Consider the following 11224-nt stretch of genomic DNA (forward strand, 5'->3'; position numbering starts at 1 on the left):
AATAAAAAACAGGGAAACTTACCTTAGGTCCAAATATAATGATATGGCAAGACTGGTTAAAAAGAGTATGCACACAGCAAAATGTAACTGAAATTAAGGTTGACAGACAAGCGAGATCCAACTCAAAGGTCTTCTTTCATCTCTACAGAACAAAAAATAAGGAAAGGATAGGCCCAATTCAAAATGACGTAAATGTTGTGATAGAATCGGAGGAAAAAATGAGTGAGGCATTCAACAAATATTTTCTCTTGATTACTAAGGAGGTTACATAAGGTACCTGACTGCGATCCAATTTTCAGTGGGGATGAAGAAGTAGACTAATATCAGCATTAGTAAGGTAGAAGTAGTCGAGCAGATTGAAAGACTTAAAGCTACAAAATACTCAGGGCCAGACAAAATTTATCCAAGAGTGCTTAAAGAGTGTAAATTTGAAATCTATGACCAGTTAACAGAAATATTTTGTACCTATTGCTCGGGGTGAGGCAGACATTGTTCTTGTTTTCAAAAAGTGAGATAAATCGTCTATATGCAACTACAGACCAATCAGTTTGACATCAGTTATAGGTAAAATGCTTGAATCAATAATAGTTAATAGACTTGGAGAACACACCAAAAGAGACAATTTGATTTGTGACTCACAGCATGGCTTCTCCAAGGATAAATCATATGTGACTAATCTATCCTTTTACACTAAAGTATATAAGGCATCAGGTAACAATGATAGTGATGTTATTTACCTTGACTTTAGCAAAGTGTTTGACAGGGTGCCCCACCAGAGACTATTAGATCAAATCAAAGCCCATGTCATAGGAGGAAACGTGTTAGAATGGATTATAGCTTGGATCAGTGACAGAAAACAGCGGGTCACAATAAATGGTGCAAAATCCAGGTGGGGGAGTGAGAGAGAATTTGATTTGTGACTCACAGCATGGCTTCTCCAAGGATAAATCATAAGTGGCTAATCTTCTATCCTTTTACACTAAAGTATGTAAGGCATCAGGTAACAATGATAGATATGATAATATTTACCTTGACTTTAGCAAAGCATTTGACAGGGTACCCCACCAGAGACTACTAAATAAAGTCAAAGCCCGTCTGGGGTATTGGCTGCTTGTTATTGTGGTAAAGTAGCATGCAGTTGATACTTTAGGGTCTATATGGGGCGCCCCTACGGACCAGAGCCACACGTCATTTTGTCTATGATAGAGGAAAACTCTGTTCATAGAGAAAAGATGACACTTTTATACTACGACTGTCCCTCCGTTATGCTGTCCCCCAGCCCCTTGTTGCTGTCCTGTACCATTTCTCTGAGTATTCCTTTTCTGTGATAGGGGAATTCCCTGTGGTGGGGGAAAAGAATACTGCCACCAAGTATTCCCACTTGGATCGTAAGAGGCGAGAAGAAAGGGACGGGGATTGGGACTAGGCATCCTTCTCCTTGTAGCCCCACAGGGGACATTCCTAGACAGGGTCTGGAAGTTCTCGGACCAGCACCCTAAGGTTTGGGTCTTTTAATGTGCGTGGATGTGGTACAGATGAGAGTAAAAGGGAAGAGATAGGTAGTATGTTTGTGAGAAGAAAGATGGATGTGTTGGCTTTGAGTGAAACTAAGTTGAAAGGGAAGGGTGAGTGTAAGTTTGGGAGTGTAAGTGGGAGGTTATCAGGAGTGAAGAGAGGGCGAGGGAGGGAAGGGGTGGCTATTCTAGTAAGTGAAGAGATAGGTAAATGGGTAGTGGAGTGGAAGGAGGTTTCCTCAAGGATAATGTGGATGAAGGTGAAACTGGGGAAGGAGATGTGGGTCTTTGTAAGTGCATATGGGCCTGGCAGTGAGAAGAGTGTAGAAGAAAGGGAGGCCTTTTGGATAGATTTAAATGAGTGCATAGAGGATTTAGGAAGAAATGTCAATGTAATAGTACTGGGAGACCTTAATGCTAAGGTAGGAAATGAACCAATAGATGGAGTGATTAGGAAGTATGGAGTTCCAGGAAAAAATCGTAGTGGACAGTTGGTGGAGATTTGTCTCCAGAGTTGATTATAGCAAGTACAGTGTTTTGGAAGAAAGTCAAGAATAAGTACACATGGGAGAGGGTGGTAGATAGAGCCCTAATGGATTATGTAGTGGTAGATAGGATTATGATAGGAAGAGTTAAGGATGTACATGTGCTAAGGGGAGAGGGTGGGGGAATATCAGATCATTTTTTGGTGGAAGGTAAGTTGAGAGTGGAGAATAGATGGAGAAAGAGGAAAGGGACAAAAGGTAGGAAGGTGCTTAGGGTGAACTCTTTGAATGAAAAGGAAAAGGAGAAGGAGTACGGAAAGAAGCTGAAGGAGGAGTGGGAGGGAGTAAAGGATAGAGAAGAGCTGGGTGTGGAGGAGGAATGGGGATGGTTCAAGGAGGGAGTCATAAAGTGTGCAAGGATGGTGTGTGGAACAAGAAGGACAGGAGGAAATAGAAGAAAGGGTAGTGAATGGTGGGATGAGGAAACAAAGAAGGTTGTAGAAGAGAAGAAGTGAGCTTTCACAGATTGGTTACAAAATAGGATGAGGGAGTCATATGAGAGGTACAAAGAAAAGAAAAGAGAAGTAAAGCAAAAGGTAAAGGTTGCAAAGAGGAGAGCAGATGTGAAATGGGGTAAGAGTATGACAGAAAATTTTGAAAGTAATAAAAAGATGTTTTGGAAAGAAATTAAGAGAGGAAGAGGAGGCAAATCAAGTAGAGAAGAAAAGGTAAAAGGTGCAGATGGAGAGATGATAATGGAAGAGAAGGCAGTAAGGGGAAGATGGGCAGAATATTTTAGGGAGTTGCTAAATGTGAAGGAGGATAGGGAAGGAAAGATAGCTGCAGTGGGAAATGCAAAGAAAATGAGAGTGATGAGTGAGGAGAATGGAGGAGAAATAAGGAAAGATGAGGTGAAGGCAGTTGTTAAGATGATGAAAGCAGGTAAGGCACCTGGTCTGGATGGATGCCATGCAGAATGTCTGAAAAAGGGAGGTACAGTGATGGTGGACTGGCTGGTGAGGTTATTTAATGTTTGCTGGAGAGAGGGTAGAGTGCCGGAGGACTGGAGGAGTGCCTGTATAGTTCCTCTTTACAAGGGAAAAGGGGACAAGTGTGAATGTAGTAGTTTCAGAGGGATTAGCTTGTTAAGTGTAGTTGGGAAGGCTTATGGGAGGGTCTTGATTGAGAGGATTAGGAGAGGAACAGGAGTAATTGGTGAGGAACAGTGTGGATTTAGGACAGGTAGAGGTTGTGTAGATCAGATCTTTGTGGTAAGACAGATATGTGAGAAAGCTATAGGAAAGGGGAAGGATGTATTTTTGGCTTTTATGGATCTGGAAAAGGCTTATGATAGGGTAGACAGAAAGGCACTGTGGGAGGTTATGCAGATATACGGGATAGGAGGAAAGCTTCTCGGAGCAGTCAAGAGTTTTTATGAGAGTAGTAGAGCTTGTGTTAGGATTGCAAATGGAGTGAGTGGTTGAAGGTAAAGGTGGGACTTCATCAGGGGTGCATTATGTCGCCCTGGCTGTTCAATTTTTTACAAGGATGGGGTGGTGCGAGAGATGAATGCAAGGGTAGTGGGCAAGGGATTGGAGACAGTTAAAGAAAATGGAGAAAAGTGGGAGGTGAGCCAGCTGTTGTTTGCAGATGACACTGCGCTTGTGGCAGGGCCAGAGGAGGGATTGAGGAAGTTGGTGGCAGAGTTTGGGAGAGTATGTGATAGAAGAAAGCTAAAGATAAATGTGGGTAAAAGTAAGGTGATGAGATGTACAAGGGGTGAAAGTGGCAGTAGACTGGAAGTGAGCATTAAGGGAGAGCAACTGGAGGAAGTTGATAGTTTTAGATACTTGGGTGCAAATGTGGCAGGAAAAGGTGGAGTGAAAGTGGAGGTAGAATGTAGATTGAGAGAAGCGAGTAAATGCCTTGGTGGATTAAAGAGTGTAATGAGGAATAGACATTTGGGAATGGATGCTAAGAGGAGACTGTATGAAGGAGTGATTGTGCCAACAGCATTGTATGGGGCAGAAACATGGAACATAAGAGAAGAAGAGAGGAGTTTGAATGTGTTTGAGATGAGGTGTCTGAGAAGTATGATGGGGGTTACTAGGCTACATAGAGTGAGAAATGAGGAGATGAGGAGGAGAACAGGGGTGGAAGAGGAGCTGGGAGATATGGTTGATGAAAGAATATTAGGATGGTTTGGACACATGGAAAGAATGAGTGAAGAAAGACTAGTAAAAGAGGTATGGAAGGCAGATGTGGAGGGAGTGAACATGAGGGGACGTCCTAGGATGAGGTGGATGGATGGGGTGAAGGAGGCTTTGGGGAAGAGGGGAATGTCTGTTGAGGAAGGACGGAAGAGGACAGAAGACATGGGTGAATGGAGAATGGTTGTATATGGATAATGTTGTGATTGCATGAGGTGGAATGGACGGGGGAGTGGGAGGTGAGGTAGTATGTGTGGGCAAAATTTGATGCAGCCCGAAGAGATTTCTCCCTGCCTCCTTATATGCGGGGGGGACGGAGAGGGGGGGTCGCCGATTTAATGAAGCGGCCTTGCTGTGAATGTGCTGTGTCTTGCGACACTGATTCTGACCCAGGGCAGTGGACAAGGTGCAGGGATGACCCGTCATCCAGGAGGTGCTCAGATAAGCGGGAGGATGCAGGGGTGTGGAGTGTATTCAGGGATGGAATGAGTGGAAATGAAATTATGCTTTTCCCTTTTTGGCTACCTCCCTTGTAAGGGGGAAAATCCTTGGTATATGTATGTATGTGTATGTATGTCATAGGAGGAAACGTGTTAGAATGGATTATAGCTTGGATCAGTGACAGAAAACAGCGGGTCACCATAAATCGTGCAAAATCCAGGTGGGGGAGTGTTTCTAGTGGTGTCCCCAGGGCTCAATTTTGTTTATTACGTACATAAATGACTTGGACAATTGGATTCATAGTGATGTCAGTAAGTTTGCAGACGACACTAAAATAGGATGCCTAATTAGGTCAGGAGATGACTGGGAGATTCTGCAGGACGATCTCAACAAATTGTTCACATGGTTGGTGAAATGGCAAATGAACTTCAATATCAAAGTGCAGCATGTTAAATGTAGGGCTACACAAACCCGAAAATAGATATAGCTTAGATAACACATTTTTAGAGAAAACTGAGTGCAAGAGAGATTTGGGAATTCTATTGAGTCCTGACCTTAAATTCAGGAAATGGTGCATTAGCACCAGGAATAAAGCTAACAGAGCATTAGGTTTCATTGCTAGGATGGTTACGAATAGAAGTGCAGAGGTAATTATCAAACTAGCATTAGTTAGACCCATCCTTGACTATGTGGTACAGTTTTGGTCTGTCTTATAGAATGGGCATCAATTCACTAGAATCAGTACAGAGGAGAATGACCAAAATGATAAACGAGCTCAGAAATTTATCTTACAAAGAGAGGCTTTGACACCTTAACTTACACTCTCTGGAAAGATGTAGAGTGCAGGGTGATCTAATAGAGATGTTTAAGTTGATCAAAGGCTTTAACAAGGGTGACACAAACAAGGTCATCATATTAAGACAACAGGGCAGGACTCGCAGTAATGGATTTAAACTGGACAAATTTAGATTTAAGAAGGAAATAGGCAAGAATTGGTTTGCCAACAGAGTGGTCAATGAATGGAATAAACTTAGTAACCATGTAGTGAGTGCTGAAACTATCAGTTGTTTTAAGAAATGGTTAGACAACTTTATGGATGGGGATGACAGGTGGTAATGGACATGGAACTGCCTAGTGTAGGCCTTATGGTCTCTTGCAGTCTCATTCTTATGTTCAGATGAGAATAAAAGGGAGGAGAGGCATGTTTATGAGAAGAAATATGGATGTGTTGCCATTGAGTGAAACTAAGTTGAGAGAGGAGTGAGTTTGAGTTTGGAAGGATCTCAAGAGTGAAGAGAGGAGGGAGAGAAGGGGTGGCTATACTAGTAAGTGAAAAGCGAGGTAAGCGTATAGTGGAGTGGTTGGAGGTTTCTTCAAGGTTAATGTGGATGAAGGTGAAGCTGGGAAAAGAGATGTGGGGTTTTGTAAATGCATATGGGCCTGGTAGTGAGAAGAGTGTAGAGGAAAGGGAGGCATTTTGGATAGATTTAAATGAGTGGATAGAGGGATTAGGGAGAAATATCAATGTAGTGGTATTGGGAGACCTTAATTCTAGGGTAGGAAATGAACCAATAGACAGAATGGTTGGTAAGTGTGGAGTTTCAGGAAAAAAACGTAGTGGAGAGTTGATGGTGGAGATGTGTCTAGAGAGTTGATCAAAGCAAATACAGTATTTAGGAAGTCAAGCATAAGTACATATGGGAGAGGTTGGTGGATGGAAGGGTGGTAGATAGAGCATTAATGGACTATATACCCTGTAATGGTAACCAGGAGTATAGGAAGAGTTAAGGATGTACATGTTCTAAGGGGAGAGAGTGGGGGAATATTAGATCATTTTTTGGTGGAAGGTAAGTTGAGAGTAGAGGATAGATGGAGAAAGAGGAAAAGGACAGAAGGTAGGGAGGTGCTTAAAGTGAACTGCTTGAATGAGAAAAGGAATACAAGAAGCTGAGAGAGGAGTGGGAAGGAGTGAATCTGTTTTCCCTAAAAAAGCATAGACTCAGGTGACTTGATACATGTCTTTAAGATTCTAAAGGGAATTGACATCATCAAAAGTGACAAAATTTTCATATTGAATGAGAATCAGACAAGAAAGAATGGTCTCAAACTGTCTGGAAATAGATTCAATCTGGAAGTAGGTAGAAACAACTTTGCCAACCGTGTAGTTAATGAATGGAATAAACTTCCTGCACAGGTAGTGCAATGTAGTTCAGTTCGAAGCTTTAAAAATCATTTAGATAAACACCTAAGAAAGATGCTGTAATGATTATAATTTTCATAATTGTTTTTGTTTTGTTATCATTTGTCTGTTTTGATTTTCATTTATTATTAGTTATATGTCAATTCATTATTATTTATTATTTACCTGTTTGTTTATTATCTAACTATACATTTATTTATGTATTTTATTTGTTATTTACGTTATCATAGTTTTTATTTATTAATTCATCATTATGATTTTTTTCGCATCTGACCTAGATATGGACCAAAAGGTCTCCTGTCGGCATGCTCCGCCTTTGTAATCCTTTGTGAAGGATAGAATAGAACTAGGAGTGGAGGAGGAATGGGGATGGTTCAAGGTTCAAGGAGGGAGTCCCAAGGTGTGCAAAGATGGTGTGTGAATTAAGGAGTATTGGAGGAAATACAAGGAAGTGAGTGGTGGGATGAGGAAGCAAAGAAGGTAGTAGAAGATAAGAAGCGAGCTTTCACAGATTGGTTACAAAATAGGACAAGAATCATATAAGAGGTACAAAGAAAAGAGAAGTAAAGCATAAGATAAAGGAAGCAAAGAGATGGGCAGATGCGAAATGGGGTACGAGTGTGACAAATTTTTTAAAGTAATAAAAAGATGCTTTGGAAAGAAATTAAGAGAGGAAGAGGAGGCAAAACAAGTGGAGAAGAAAAGGTAAAAGGTGCAAATGGAGGAATGATAATGGAAGAGAAGGCAGTAAGGGGAAGATGAGCAGAGTATTTTAAGGAGTTGCTAAACGTGAAGGAGTATAGGGAGGAAAAGGTAGTTGCAGTGGGAAGTGCTAAGAAAATGACAGTGATGAATGAGGAAAATGGAGAAATAAGGAAAGATGAGGTGAGAACAATTGTTAAGATGATGAGAGTAGGTAAACCTGGGTTGGATGGGTGTCATGCAGAATGTCTAAAAATGGAAGTACAGTGATGGTGGACTGGCTGGTGAGGTTATTTAATGCTTGTTTAAGAGAGGGCAGAGAGGCACAGAACTGGAGGAGTGCCTGTATAGTTCCACTTTACAAAGGAAAAGGGGACGTGTGTGTAGTAGTAGTTTCATAGGGATCAGTTTGTTAAGTGTAGTTGGGAAGACTTATGTGAGGGTCTTGATTGAGAGGATTAGGAGAGGAACAGAGGGAGTAATTGGTGAGGAACAGTCTGGGTTAAGAACAGGTAGAGGTTGCGTGGATCAGCTTTTTGTGGTAAGATAGATATGTGAGAAAGCTTTAGGAAAAGGTAAGGATTTTTTTTCTTTTATGGATTTGGAAAAGGCTTATGACAGGGTAGACAGGAAGGCACTGTGGGAGGTATTGCCTATGACATGAATGTCATAGGCCTATGAACAAACAAAAGAAATTTTATTAAATTTTCTAACATGCTAACCGCCTTGCATGAACAGATGAATTATCCATGCACTGTGGGCGTGGTCATCTTGGTGGTCGTGTAGATGTTTTTCCAACAAAATGAAATCAAAACCAGCCCTGCTGGGCATTCTGGGGCCTGGTAGATAGGGCCAGGCCTATCCACGTCTGCTAGGTATTAGGTCTACTATTTCATGCCCTCAAACCTTCATCCGCGCGTTTGGTGACAAACCAACGAAATTATGTGTGGTCTGGTGTGGTTGGTGGTGTGTATGTAATGCACGCGCTCAATGACCTACCGGTTCCGACGCTTGGCTTTCAAGCCAAAAATTTCATAAATCAATCAATTTATATAATACATTCCGACGAACTCACCAGTCCTTACTTCCTGCTCGTTCTGGGCGTTCATCCTCTGAAGATTCCTCGCTCTCCACATATTCTTTGTCAGTTGAGTCTTCTTTGGATATCCGAATTGGTTCGTACATGTATCCTTGTACCGTGCCCACATTGGAACATGAGAAGGCATCCAAATCCAATAAATCTTCTTCACTCGATGTGAAATCCCCATCGTGTTGCTCGCTGGCAATACTGACGTCATCAGTTGCCCTAGCGGTGGAAAATGTAACTACGACATTGAAAAGTTCGTCTGCTACCAGGCACTTTTAAGATCATGCTATTTGGATAAAATCAAGACTATAAAATGCTAGAAACGTGCATCTTAAGTGTTCTAACTTCTAAGTTATATTTTCATGCATGAAAAAATCTAAAACCTTCTCAGTTGACCTTTAAGGTCAGTGAAGTCTTCTCCGCTGACAGTCCGTATACAATGACCTTACACAGGAAGGACCAATGTTGCCATTGTTCACAAACGAGTGAGATTTTTTCCACAAAATTCCCACAAGGAAATCTGGATTTCCACATATTTTCCCATAAAAAGAAGGAAATATATATACAAACAAGTTCATTGCAACGTATAATTTGCGCATAAAACATCCCACATGAGCAAATTTCCCCCACAAATTTGTGGAAAACTCCCACAATATGGCATCGGTGGGAAGGACAGACAAAACGGTGAGCACAGTGGTATTCTTAAGGCCCCTTTCACACTAGGCAACTAATGACCGTCACTAGTTGCCTAGTGTGAAAGTCTCGGGCAACTGCAAACAACCAGTGACTGTCACCGAGTTGTGGAATCCTTCCTCATCATCTCATTGGTCGAAAGAATGACATCAATGGAGGAGGTGCTTCTGTTGACTTTGCTGATCAGGAAAAAGAGACGGTCGGTGACGGCAACTGCCTGTGACGGTCACTTGTTACCGGAGCGGGTAACAGCCATAGCCTGTTGCGCAACCGGGCAACCGCAGTGACGTAGTGTGAAAGGCTCAGTTTAAAATAATGGTAGGCAACTAGAGACCGTCACTAGTTGCCTAGTGTGAAAGGGGCCCCATAGCAACGAACCTACGATGAATTACAGCTATACCAACAAACGACCTTGACTTTGACTCGGAACTAGTTTGGACGAAGCAACAGGGCTGCATAAGTAAGGTCGTTTTACTGTCCCCCGACATCGAATATTGATTACTTGCACACCTTATACGATTCATTAAACATAATTGATCCTTACAAAGATATCTAGTTAGCTGGTGATTTTAATCTCCCTGACATTGTGCGGTATGCACTGCTGTCGACAACACCCGTGGGGGCACCCTTATATCACCACGATCTGAGGAGAGACGGTTACATGAAAATATATAGACATCACAAACACACACTCATTCTCACAAACGGTGCATGAACCAACACGCACACAGACTAGCATCATGGGAAACATTCCTAACATAAAACACGGCGTCGGATCAAACGCTATAAGGTAACATGTTCCTCGCGAACAACATTTCACTTGGCACACGTACACTAGTAGTACCAGGCCTGATCGATCATGGGATGGTACTAGTTTATGCAAACCTTAAACCAACCAAGCAGAAACACTCACGTCAAGAGAGCTGACGTGCTATATCCCGAAACTTAACAGAATTTAAAGAGATTTTTCTGGACTGCGACCGGATAGCCAATTCAGTGGAAACTAATTGGACCAGATTTAAGGACATAATGCAGACACTATAAACAAGCACATAACAAAGAAAACCTACACGAAAGCGGCCACCATTCTGATTCAACAGACAATTACAGACCTTACACAGAAACAGAGTAAAAGGACCTAATACTAGACACTATAAACAAACGCATACCAAAAAAAACTTACACGAAAGCGGCCACCACTCTGGTTCATTAGACAATTACACACCTTACACAGAAACAAAATGTAAGCATACAATGCAACACAGAGGTGGTACAACGGTACACGACACTGGGAAGACTACAAAAACACACAGAAAACATTCCAGAAAGAAACACGACATGTCGAAATTACACTGCCACTCTCCTCATAAACAGCAGACGAAGCTCCAAGAAGATTTGCGGTTTTTTCAAAGGACGCAGACAATACGAGTACTCTGCCGGTCTAACAACACTACTACACAACAACTTCTTGGTCACATATTCACATGGAAAAACACATGCACTAAACAAGCAATTTCAGTCCATCTTTACACAAGAACAAGCAGATCTCCCGAACACACCACCATTACTTCGCCCAACTATTCTCCTGATTATAAATGCACAAGGAATCGAGACACAATTATCTGAGATAGACGTGACTAAAGCGACTGGACATGACAATATACCCTGCAGGATACTCTCTCTCTCTCTCTCTCTCTCTCTCTCTCTCTCTCTCTCTCTCTCTCTCTCTCTCTCTCTCTCTCTCTCTCTCTCTCTCTCTCTCTCTCTCTCTCTCTCTCTCTCTCTCTCTCTCTCTCTCTCTCTCTCTCTCTCTCTCTCTCTCTCTCTCTCTCTCTCTCTCTCTCTCTCTCTCTCTCTCTCTCTCTCTCTCTCTCTCTCTCTCTCTCTCTCTC

This window comes from Oratosquilla oratoria, chromosome 44 (assembly GCF_046742065.1).
Source record: "Oratosquilla oratoria isolate Oo_2021 chromosome 44, ASM4674206v1, whole genome shotgun sequence".
In the NCBI taxonomy this organism is placed as follows: Eukaryota; Metazoa; Arthropoda; class Malacostraca; order Stomatopoda; family Squillidae; genus Oratosquilla; species Oratosquilla oratoria.